This window comes from Mirounga leonina, unplaced genomic scaffold (genome assembly GCF_011800145.1).
Source record: "Mirounga leonina isolate KUSES-001 unplaced genomic scaffold, KU_Mleo_1.0 Mir_168, whole genome shotgun sequence".
In the NCBI taxonomy this organism is placed as follows: domain Eukaryota; kingdom Metazoa; phylum Chordata; class Mammalia; order Carnivora; family Phocidae; genus Mirounga; species Mirounga leonina.
The window spans coordinates 58196584-58209159 of NW_023270426.1; the positions used below are offsets into that span (position 1 = coordinate 58196584).

The following is a 12576-nucleotide window of genomic DNA, read 5'->3' on the forward strand; positions in this document are numbered from 1 at the left end:
CCCATTCCACAGGTTGTCTAAAATCTCCTTTTTTTTTTTTTTAACATATCATCCTTTATGTGGCCTAAGAAGGAATTAGTTAACATGATTTTTAATTTGTCTCAAGGCCCGTGGAAAGAAACTAGCTTTCTAGAATGTACATGTTTGAGGATTGTACAGAAATAAATATCTCCCCCTTGGAATTTAAATTGTATCTAGTAGTACTATTTTTATACCTCTTACTAGGAAATGAAATACCTCTAAATTTAGTGCTTTGGAATTTTATTTCCACTAAAAATTTCTTCAGATATGTGAGCACCATAGTAACAGCTTTGCAAGCTGATTCTTCATTACAGTTCCCCGATAAGAGCTTCACTCGAGACAGTTCCTTTGGGATGACTGAGACTAAAAATCAATTCTGATAACATTAGAACAAACTTAAAGATGGGAAAAAAACAATCAGAGAAAGCGTGCATGCTGTGGATAAACAGAGCTTCCCTTAAATTTTTTTTGATCAAAAGCTAAAATGCATTTTTTTCAAAACTTTTCATTCCTCGTATTATTTTATATCTAGGTAAGACTTTTAACCCCTTAAGAAAAAATAACTCTTTTACCAGAGATAGGAAAAAAATTCAGCTGAATTTATTTATGGCATAGGTACAGGTCTTTTGCCTGTTTTACAATGACAACGTGTTTACAAAACCTACCAGTAAGTAATAGGGGATGTGTAAATGTGAATGCAACGAGTCTATTTTAATAAAAAGTTAATAACATTATTTTCAAGAAAATCATTGCATTTAAAAAAACGTGTACACTAAACTGAGCTCTGATCATCTTAGAAAGAAGTCTGTCAAAATAAATCAGGTTGATAACTGATTAGCAGAACGTGTAGTCTGTCATTTTTAAATATGTGACCAATTTCTTCACGTAAATCTTACCTTTAAAATCTTCAAGGGGAAAATTTATTTTGGGCACATTGGCCATGAATATCAGTTGACATTTATACAGTGCACAGAATTTATACTGTGGGTTAGGATGTCGGCCATAATTTTAGGCTGATAGTTTGTAAAGGGAAGATTCCATTTTGTACTGTTTATAAAATGTTACTCTGCAATTCCATGCTCCAAGACTAACAAAGTCTATCCAAGTATAGTCAAGCGCTGCAGTTTAACTTATTGCATTCATTAAACTAGGCTTAGATTGTCCTAATTATATGTTATCAACAATTAAGAAATGGATCACATGCCACAGACTGGCTAAAACATTCTGTATTCTTGGCTGGATGCCAGCGGAGGTGCCAAGTTCCATTCTACCTTGTCATCAGCTGCATCTCTGCTTTTGCAGTACAAGCAGCAGCTGTGCTAGACAAAATAATCCAAATTCTCACATGTACTTTTCCTTTAGGAAATAGCTCACACTGAATTGCATTTCTGATGTGACTAGTGCTACACCTGAGTGAGTTTGTGCTGAAAACATATTTTATGCAAATATAATTTTTAACCGATATAATCTTTCGTGACTTTCAAGTGCATTTGTCCTATCAAAATAATGGTCTTACTTTTCATGCTGAAATTATTACCAAATGGATTCTGTGGGCAGCAAAGTACTCTTTGCTCATTCGGCAATGATTTTCCTATACCTCAAATTACATAATTTTATAGGTGCTCTGTTTCAAAGGAAAACAATCTTTATTGATCCAGGCAGTCAGAGCTAATCATGGATCTCTGATCTCAAAACTCCTGGCAAAATCCTTTTATTCAGAACACCCATATGCCAGACGCTCGACACTTCACAGATCCTTGTGGGATGATGGGTTTTTCAAACAGTCTGATTGTTCAATCTAGTGTGGCTTCTGAAAGTGGAGATTCAGCAAGGATTTCCCCTGAGCAGAGGCAGGCCCGGCCAATTTTATGAAGAGTTAAATTTGACCCAGCTTTGGGCGCCTGGGTGGCTCAGTTGGTTAAGCGACTGCCTTCGGCTCAGGTCATGATCCTGGAGTCCCGGGATTGAGTCCCGCATCGGGCTCCCTGCTCGGCGAGGAGCCTGCTTCTCCCTCTGACCCTGCCCCCTCTCATGTACTCTCTCTCATTCTCACTCTCTCAAATGAATAAATAAATTTGAAAAAAAAAAATTTGACCCAGCTTTTACTTCAAATTGTCATCCTTGTTCTTGGTAACTTAAAAATGGATTTCAGAAGTTGTTCTTTCCATGTGTTTGATAGAAGACCCTGGAGTAGTAGGTGTGCATGGATCACAGCAGGAGCAGAAGGCAGTGGTGCCAGGATGCCATGCTAGGCAAATAAACACTAGCAGCCTGAGGTCGTTTGCTCCTTGAACAGATTCCGTGAGAGACAGTCATGGAAAGCTAGCTCCCAGTAGAAGAAACTAAAGTTCCCCACAGAGCTTACATAGGAGTTGACGTGTATTTTCAGGTTACCAAGTAAATTGGTTATTGGAAGCTTTACCTCAGGGGCGCCTGGGTGGCTCCGTCGCTTAAGCATCTGACTCTTGGTTTCGGCTCAGGTCATGATCTCAGGGTCTTGAGATCGAGCCCCGCTTTGGGCTCTGCGCTCAGGGAGTCTTCTTCTCTCCCTCTCCCTCTGCCCCCTCGCCCCCTTGCTCATGCGTGTGTGTGTGTGTGCACGCTCCCTCTCTCAAATAAATAAATACATCCTTAAAAAAAACGTTTTACTTCATTCTACACGAATCAAGGTGGAGGGGTCGTGCTATATCAAAAGATTCAGACAAGGTCTTTAATTTACATACAACTTCTCCTGTGCCATTTTGTAATGGCATCTGCTGAGATCATTTCCTAATGGGCAATTTAACTTTTCAAATTTTACTTTACGCTAGGAAATCCTTTACAAGTCACAGAAATATGCCAAGAAATTCTTTTGCCAGAACCATTTCCCAGAATAATAATTTCCTTTGATTTCACAAAAGATTTTCCTCCTTTTTTTCCCTTTAGTAGATCATCTATTTAGGGGTTCAGGAGAGAATCTATTCTGTTTGATCTGTAGAATATACTAGTCCTCTCGCTCAAAAACCAACCAAATAATCTTATTATCTATTTGCATCCTCTCTCTCTCATCTCTCTGCTTTTGGTTTAATACTGTGTACCAGGCTATAACATAAGAAACGCAAGTCTAAATAACCAATTTTTTTCCTGGCCATTGGGTAACACAGTCTTGGTGAGATAACATATTGGTAGTGGGTTTGCCTGTCACCATGGCCTCCTCGGCACCCAGAGCAGTGTCTGCCCCAGTAGGTACTTAGTAACAAATATTTGTGAATTGAGGCTCTCATTTGGCTGCTTTCTTTATACATAATCTGTCATCTAGATGCATCTTTCACTCTGCTCGTGATTTTTTTTCACTCTTGGGGGAGTTCCTCTAAAGATATTCAGCCTTTTTTTGAGTGGTTAAATTTCCCTTTCCTCTTCAGACTTACTTTCCTCCTGGTCTTTTGTTAGAAACAACTTTTCCCCCCTCCTGTACTTCTTTATTGTCTATTGCTTTTCTTACATCTTTTCTCTTTTGAAATGGACTCTCTTGCTTTCATTTGTCAGATTTTTTTTTTCCCTCCTTTTATTCTCTTTCATGTTACCACATAGGCTGGGCTGAGTTACTGGGACAGCTGCTCTCTGTGACCTCCTCCACGCTGTGCTGACCACATCACCAGCTGGCGGGGTGTGGCACCTTAAGGCCTTCCAGGAGTCTTGCTATCAAATGGAAATAATGGAGTAACATTTTTGAGTTATAATTTAGGATCTCTATGAGAGAATTCCAGTAATGTTAAGCATTTTAAAGCAGATGTGCTATATATATATATATTACTTAAATGATTAGTAAAATTCTGAATCTTAAAATCAGTCTATTTCATATAGAAGCTGTGTGTGAATACACAATTCAGATAAAGGTCACTGGTTAATAACGGCATCCGAAAGAAGCCCTTCCACCTGGAAGTGTATGCTTCTTCCAGGAAGCTATTCTTAATAGAAGACTGTCTTTTAAAACGCAGAAGAATTTTTTATCATATTCCTATTGTCTTTTGACTTGTACAGTTACTGAATTGAGCCAAATCCTATTCCTCCACTGGCTTATTCCTTCTCAACTACATATACACACAAGTATATACATATGCTCATGCTGCAGTGGGAAAAATAGTGGGGTTTTTTTTGGCTTATTTGTATCGTTAGGAGGATATCTATTTTTCCCTGTCATAGGAATAGAGGTTAGTTTGGTTTTGCTTCAAAATATGTGGGACTAGAAGCAGAGTACAGTTGATCAGTGCTGAGAAACATTTCTCTTTGTTTTGATTTGAGAACCCAGTGGGCCGTTTTTTGCCACTTCCATTCTTCTCCATTTCATCACAACCTTCTCATCAGCTGCTGTGCTGTAAAAACATGTGTGGATAGTTTCTGGTACTTCCATGGGGGGAAGCCTGACTGCTTAGGGGAATGCACAGGGTAGAGGGAGGTCCTTTACACCCTGTAGGCTGCAGGACAAATCACTGAAATCCTCTTAGATTTTAGAGGGGAATATCCTGAGCTGTTCTGAAATCTCAAAAGGACTAACAAAGTTCATTCCATTTGTCATTGAAATGTGACAGTGATATAGAACAAAACCTTTCCGCAGTGGGGGCTGGCTGCACCGAATTCCTTTTGCAACAAGGAAATTAGGTCAGAAGAAATTTAGGTCAACACCTTACAGAAATGCCCCCATGCCTGAAAGGAGCCAGGAGAACTTAAAATGTTACAAACAGAAAGGTTATTGTTTTTATATTTAATTTGAAAAATGGTACCTTCCAAATCTTAGTGTGATACAAACTCAGTTATGATTTAGCAAAGAAAATTACCTCTTGCATCATTAGTGCTGCTCCTGATAAATCAAGGGGCAATCCCGAGGTACTTCTAACCAAACCCAACCCAGTCGACCCAGTTTAATCATGCAATTCAAGAAATATTTATCAAGTGTTCATTATGGTCAATGAACCTATTAGATAATTTAAAGGTTATAAAGATTAATAAGCATCCTCCTCCCCCACCAACTCCATCTTTGCCATTAAGAAGCTTATAAGCTGAGGGGCGGAGCAAGATGGCGGAGGAGTAGGAGACCTGGATTTCGTCTCCTCTCAGGAATTCAGCTGGATAGGGATCAAACCATTCTGAACACCTACAAACCCAACAGGAGATCGAAGAAAAGAAGAACAACAACTCTCTCATCAGAAAAGCGACCACTTTCTGGAAGGTAGGACGTGCGGAGAAGTGAATCCGCGGCAATATTCGGGAGGATAGACGGCAGGGGAGGGGCCTCCGTCGGCCGCTTCTGGCAAGTGATAGAACCGGGGAGCACAAAATCGGAACTTTTAGAAGTCGGCTCCGCCGAGGGACGTCACTCTGGTGGCTAAGCGGGGGGTGGAACCCTCCGGACAGTGTGGTCTCAGGACCCTCGGGGTCACAGAAAGACCGGGGGTGCCTGAGGGCGGCAGAGCTCCCAGGTATCGGAGCGGGGAAGCCGGCTGCAGAGGCGGAGCCCAGGCGCGGGCTCTCAGCTCGGGGTTGCCATAGACCGTGATCCGCGGCACAGTCGGGCCACTGCTCCTCCAGCAGGGACCCAACAAGCGGCAGATCCGGGGAGACTCACCTTCCTCCCCCGGGAGGAGCTGCGCGGGAGTGCACCGCAGGGATCTGCTGGGTTTGGAGACTCCAGACCGGGTCGGGTGCCAGAGATAGAAACGCGTGGTCACAGGCCGGTTGAGCATGGAGTGCAGCTGCAGACCGGGGAGACGGGAGTGACTGATGGCTTTTCTCTGGGGGCTCACTGAGGAGCGGGGCCCCGAGTTCTCGGCTCCTCCGGGGCCGAGATTGGGAGGCCGCCATTTTCACTCTCCGCCTCCAAAGCTGTACGGAAAGCTCGCAGGGAACAAAAGCCCCGGAGAGCAAACCCGAGCAGATTACTTAGCCGGGAGGGGGCAAGGGCGGGGCAATTCCGCCTCCGGCAAAGACATTTGGAAACCACGGCAACAGGCCCCTCCCCAGAAGATCAGCGAGAACAGCCAGCCAAGACCAAGTTTACCGATCAATGAGAACGGCAGAACTCCAGCGCTAGGGGAATATGCACATAGAATTCACGGCTTTTTTACCATGATTCCTTAGTCTTTTAAAGTTAATTTTTTTTTTAACTGTCTTTTTGTCTTTTTATTTCTTTTTGAATTTTTCTTTTTCCCTTTTTCAAACAACATCTTATCAATCCCTTTTTTAAAAAAAAACATTTTTATTTTTCATTTTTAGAGTCATATTCTATCCCTTCATAGTAGTTACCCATATTTTTGGCTTATATATATAAGTTGTTCTCTCTTTAAAATTTTGAGATAGTTTCTTCTAACAGATTAAAATATACCCTAAATCTCTAGTATATGGTGTTTTCTATTCCCCTGCCTGATCACATCCTCTCCCTTTTTTTTTTCTTTTTCTTTTTTCTTTTTTTAAATCCTCTTTCTTTTTTCAAACAACTTCTTATCAATTCCTTTTATAAAATTTTTTATAATTTCCATTTTTACAGTCATTTTCCATCCCTTCATCATATCAACCCTTATTTTTGTACATATATAAGTTTTTCTTTCTTTAAAATTTTGGGAGACACTTTCTTCTAAAAGACCAAAACACACCCCAAATCTAGTGTGTGGCACTGATCTATATACCATATAGATCATATTTGATAACATTCTGTTTTTTCTTTTGTTGTTGTTGTTTTGTTTTGTTTGTTTTTGTTTTTATCTTTATCTTTTTCTTTTTTTTTTCTTTTTCTTTTTTCTCTCTTTCCCCTTCTTATCCCACTGCTTCAGGTCTTTTCTGATTTGTTTAGAGTATATTTTCTGGGGACGTGGTTACTCTGCTAGCATTTTGTTCTCTCATTAATCTATTCTCCTCTGCACAAAATGACGAGACGGAAAAAATCACCTCAACAAAAAGAACAAGAGGCAGTACCGACTGCCAGGGACCTACTCAATACGGACATTAGTACGATGTCAGATCTAGAGTTCAGAATCATCACTTTAAAGATACTAGCTGGGCTTGAAAAAAATATGGAAGTTATTAGAGAAACTCTTTCTGGAGAAGTAAAAGAGCTAAAATCCAACCAAGTAGAAATCAAAAAGGCTATTAATGAGGTGCAATCAAAAATGGGGGCGCTAACTGCTAGAATAAATGAGGCAGAAGAGAGAATCAGTAATATAGAAGATGAAATGCTGGAAAATAAAGAAGCTGAGAAAAAGAGAGATAAACAACTACTGGATCATGAGGGCAGAATTCGAGAGATAAGCGATACCATAAGACGAAACAACATTAGAATAATTGGGATCCCAGAAGAAGAAGAAAGAGAGAGAGGGGCAGAAGGTATAATGGAGCAAATTATAGCAGAGAACTTCCCTAATTTGGGGAAAGAAACAGGCATGAAAATCCAGGAAGCACAGAGAACCCCTCTCAAAATCAATAAAAATAGGTCAACTCCCCGACATCTAATAGTAAAACTTACGAGTCTCATAGACAAAGAGAAAATCCTGAAAGCAGCTCGGGAGAAGAGATATGTAACCTACAATGGTAGAAACATTAGATTGGCAACAGACCTATCCACAGAGACCTGGCAGGCCAGAAAGGACTGGCAGGATATATTCAGAGCACTAAATGAGAAAAATATGCAGCCAAGAATACTCTATCCAGCTAGGCTGTCATTGAAAATTGAAGGAGAGATAAAAAGCTTCCAGGACAAACAAAAACTAAAGGAATTTGCAAACACAAAACCAGCCCTACAGGAAATCTTGAAAGGGGTCCTCTAAGCAAAGAGAGACCCTAAAAGCAACATAGACCAGAAAGGAACACAGACAATATACGGTAACAGTCACCTTACAGGCAATACAATGGCACTAAATTCCTATCTTTCAATAGTTACCCTGAATGTAAATGGGCTAAATGCCCCAATCAAAAGACACAGGCTAACAGACTGGATTAAAAAACAAGATCCATCGATATGCTGTCTGCAAGAGACTCATTTTAGACCCAAAGACACCCCCAGATTGAAAGTGAGGGGGTGGAAAACCATTTACCATGCTAATGGACACCAAAAGAAAGCTGGGGTGGCAATCCTTATATCAGACAAATTAGATTTTAAACCAAAGACTGTAATAAGAGATGAGGAAGGACACTATATCATACTTAAAGGATCTATCCAACAAGAAGATCTAACACTTGTAAATATCTATGCCCCTAACATGGGAGCAGCCAATTATATAAGGCAATTAATAACAAAAGCAAAGAAACACATCAACAACAATACAATAATAGTGGGGGACTTTAACATCCCCCTCACTGAAATGGACAGATTGTCTAAGCAAAAGATCAACAAGGAAATAAAGACTTTAAATGACACACTGGACCAAATGGACTTCACAGACATATTCAGAACATTCCACCCCAAAGCAACGGAATACACATTCTTCTCTAGTGCCCATGGAACATTCTCCAGAATCGATCACATCCTAGGTCATAAATCAGGTCTCAACCGGTACCAAAAGATTGGGATCATTCCCTGCCTATTTTCAGACCACAATGCTTTGAAACTAGAACTCAATCCCAAGAGGAAAGTCGGAAAGAACTCAAATACATGGAGGCTAAAGAGCATCCTACTGAAAAATGAATGGGTCAACCAGGAAATTAAAGAAGAATTAAAAAAATACATGGAAACCAATGAAAATGAAAACACAACTGTTCAAAATCTTTGGGATGCAGCAAAGGCAGTCCTAAGAGGAAAGTATATAGCAATACAAGCCTTTCTCAAGAAACAAGAAAGGTCTCAAGTACACAACCTAACCCTACACCTAAAGGAGCTGGAGAAAGAACAGCAAATAAAGCCTAAACCCAGCAGGAGAAGAGAAATCATAAAGATCAGAGCAGAAATCAATGAAATAGAAACTAAAAGAACAGTAGAACAGATCAACGAAACTAGGAGCTGGTTCTTTGAAAGAATTAACAAGATTGATAAACCCCTGGCCAGACTTATCAAAAAGAGAAGAGAAATGACCCAAATCAACAAAATCATGAATGAAAGAGGAGAGATCACAACCAACACCAAAGAAATACAAACAATTATAAGAACATATTATGAGCAACTCTATGCCAGCAAATTAGATAACCTGGAAGAAATGGATGCATTCCTAGAGATGTATCAACTACCAAAACTGAACCAGGATGAAATAGAAAACCTGAACAGACCTATAACCACTAAGGAAATTGAAGCAGTCATCAAAAATCTCCCAAAAAACAAAAGCCCAGGGCCAGATGGCTTCCCAGGGGAATTCTACCAAACATTTCAAGAAGAATTAACACCTATTCTTCTGAAACTGTTCCAAAAAATCGAAACGGAAGGAAAACTTCCAAACTCATTTTATGAGGCCAGCATTACCTTGATCCCCAAACCAGACAAAGACCCCATCAAAAAGGAGAATTACAGACCAATATCCCTGATGAACATGGATGCAAAAATTCTCACCAAAATACTAGCCAATAGGATCCAACAGTACATTAAAAGGATTATTCACCATGACCAAGTGGGATTTATCCCTGGGCTGCAAGGTTGGTTCAACATCCGCAAATCAATCAATGTGATACAGTACATTAACAAAGGAAAGAACAAGAATCATATGATCCTCTCAATAGATGCAGAAAAAGCTTTTGACAAAGTACAGCATCCTTTCTTGATCAAAACTCTTCAGAGTATAGGGATAGAGGGTACATACCTCAATATCATAAAAGCCATCTATGAAAAACCTACAGCAAATATTATTCTCAATGGGGAAAAACTGAGAGCTTTCCCCCTAAGGTCAGGAACGTGGCAGGGATGTCCACTATCACCACTGCTATTCAACATAGTATTGGAAGTCCTAGCCACAGCAATCAGACAACAAAAAGAAATCAAAGGCATCCAAATTGGCAAAGAAGAAGTCAAACTCTCACTCTTTGCAGATGATATGATACTTTATGTGGAAAACCCAAAAGACTCCACCCCAAAACTGCTAGAACTCATACAGGAATTCAGTAAAGTGGCAGGATATAAAATCAATGCACAGAAGTCAGTGGCATTCCTATACACCAACAACAAGACAGAAGAAAGAGAAATTAAGAGTCGATCCCATTTACAATTGCACCCAAAACCATAAGATACCTAGGAATAAATCTAACCAAAGAGACAAAGGATCTGTACTCAGAAAACTATAAAATACTCATGAAAGAAATTGAGGAAGACACAAAGAAATGGAAAAACGTTCCATGCTCATGGATTGGAAGAACAAATATTGTGAAGATGTCAATGCTACCTAGAGCAATCTACACATTCAATGCAATCCCCATCAAAATACCATCCACTTTTTTCAAAGAAATGGAACAAATAATCCTAAAATTTGTATGGAACCAGAAAAGACCCCGCATAGCCAGAGGAATATTGAAAAAGAAAAGCAAAGCCGGTGGCATCACAATTCCGGACTTCAAGCTCTATTACAAAGCTGTCATCATCAAGACAGCATGGTACTGGCACAAAAACAGACACATAGATCAATGGAACAGAATAGAGAGCCCAGAAATGGACCCTCAACTCTATGGTCAACTAATCTTCGACAAAGCAGGAAAGAATGTCCAATGGAACAAAGACAGTCTCTTCAACAAATGGTGTTGGGAAAATTGGATAGACACATGCAGAAGAATGAAACTGGACCACTTCCTTACACCACACATAAAAATAGACTCCAAATGGTTGAAAGACCTCAATGTGAGACAGGAGTCCATCAAAATCCTAAAGGAGAACACAGGCAACAACCTCTTTGACCTCAGCCGAAGCAACTTCTTCCTAGAAACATCGCCAAAGGCAAGGGAAGCAAGGGCAAAAATGAACTATTGGGACTTCATCAAGATAAAAAGCTTTTGCAAAGCAAAGGAAACAGTTAACAAAACCAAAAGACAACCGACAGAATGGGAGAAGATATTTCCAAATGACATATCAGATACAGGGCTAGTATCCAAAATCTATAAAGAACTCATCAAACTCAACACCCAAAGAACAAAGAATCCAATTAAGAAATGGGCAGAAGACATGAACAGACATTTTTCCAAAGAAGACATCCAAATGGCCAACAGACACATGAAAAAGTGCTCAATATCGCTCGGCATCAGGGAAATCCAAATCAAAACCTCAATGAGATATCACCTCACACCAGTCAGAATGGCTAAAATTAACAAGTCAGGAAACGACAGATGTTGGCGGGGATGCGGAGAAAGGGGAACCCTCCTACACTGTTGGTGGGAATGCAAACTGGTGCAGCCACTCTGGAAAACTGTATGGAGGTTCCTCAAAAAGTTAAAAATAGAGCTACCATATGATCCAGCAATTGCACTACTGGGTATTTACCCCAAAGATACAAAAGTAGGGATCCGAAGGGGTACGTGCACCCCGATGTTTATAGCAGCAATGTCCACAATAGCCAAACTGTGGAAAGAGCCAAGATGTCCATTGACAGATGAATGGATAAAGAAGATGTGGTATATATATACAATGGAATATTATGCAGCCATCAAAAGGAATGAGATCTTGCCATTTGCAACGACGTGGATGGAACTGGAGGGTATTATGTTGAGTGAAATAAGTCAAACAGAGAAAGACATGTATCATATGATCTCACTGATATGAGGAATTCTTAATCGCAGGAAACAAACTGAGTGTTGTTGGAGTGGGGGGTGGGGTGGGAGGGATGGGGGTACTGGGTGATAGACACTGGGGAGTGTATGTGCTCTGGTAAGCGCTGTGAATTGTGCAAGACTGTTGAATCTCAGATCTGTACCTCTGAAACAAATAATGCAATATATGTTAAGAAAGAAGAAGAAGAAGAAGAAGGTAGCGGGAGGGGAAGAATGAAGCGGGGGAAATCGGAGGGGTAGACGAACCATGAGAGACGATGGACTCTGAAAAACAAACAGGGTTCTAGATGGGAGGGGGGTGGGAGGATGGGTTAGCCTGGTGGTGGGTATTTAGGAGGGCACATTCTGCATGGAGCACTGGGTGTTGTGCACAAACAATGAATCATGGAACACTTCATCTAAAACTAATGTTGTAATATAAGGGGATTAACATAAGAATAAAAAAAAATTAAAAAAAAAAAGAAGCTTATAAGCTAAAGAGGAGTAGAAAGTTAGGGGTACACGAAAGTGCAATATAACCTATAATTCATTGATTCTCTCATACGGTAAATGAGCTCCTACGTGCCAAAACCCATGAAAAGTGACATACAAGAGTTAAAGCAAATTGATTCTGGATGAATAGGAGGAAGAGATTGGGTCAATTTGGGGTGGGCAGGAAGGAATAATTTCTTGAGAACAGGGCAATTTGAGTGAACTTCAAGTGAGTCTAATTTCAGCAGATGGTGACCTGCAAGAGATGCCTGTGCAGAAACAGCACACGGGGTACCGGGGGCGTCTGCAGCCCAGGAGGGGACAAAAGTAGAGGCAGTGGCTGGGAGTTCACGAAGAGAGAACAGTATGTGCAAAGACAAATAGGTA

At 40.4% G+C, this 12576-nt stretch overlaps 1 long non-coding RNA gene across 3 annotated transcripts in view; it reads left to right on the plus strand.

Moving 5' to 3' along the window:
• The window catches only part of LOC118016982, a 139797-nt gene that overhangs the window by 47415 nt on the left and 79806 nt on the right, over nt 1–12576 (plus strand). The window lies entirely within an intron of this gene.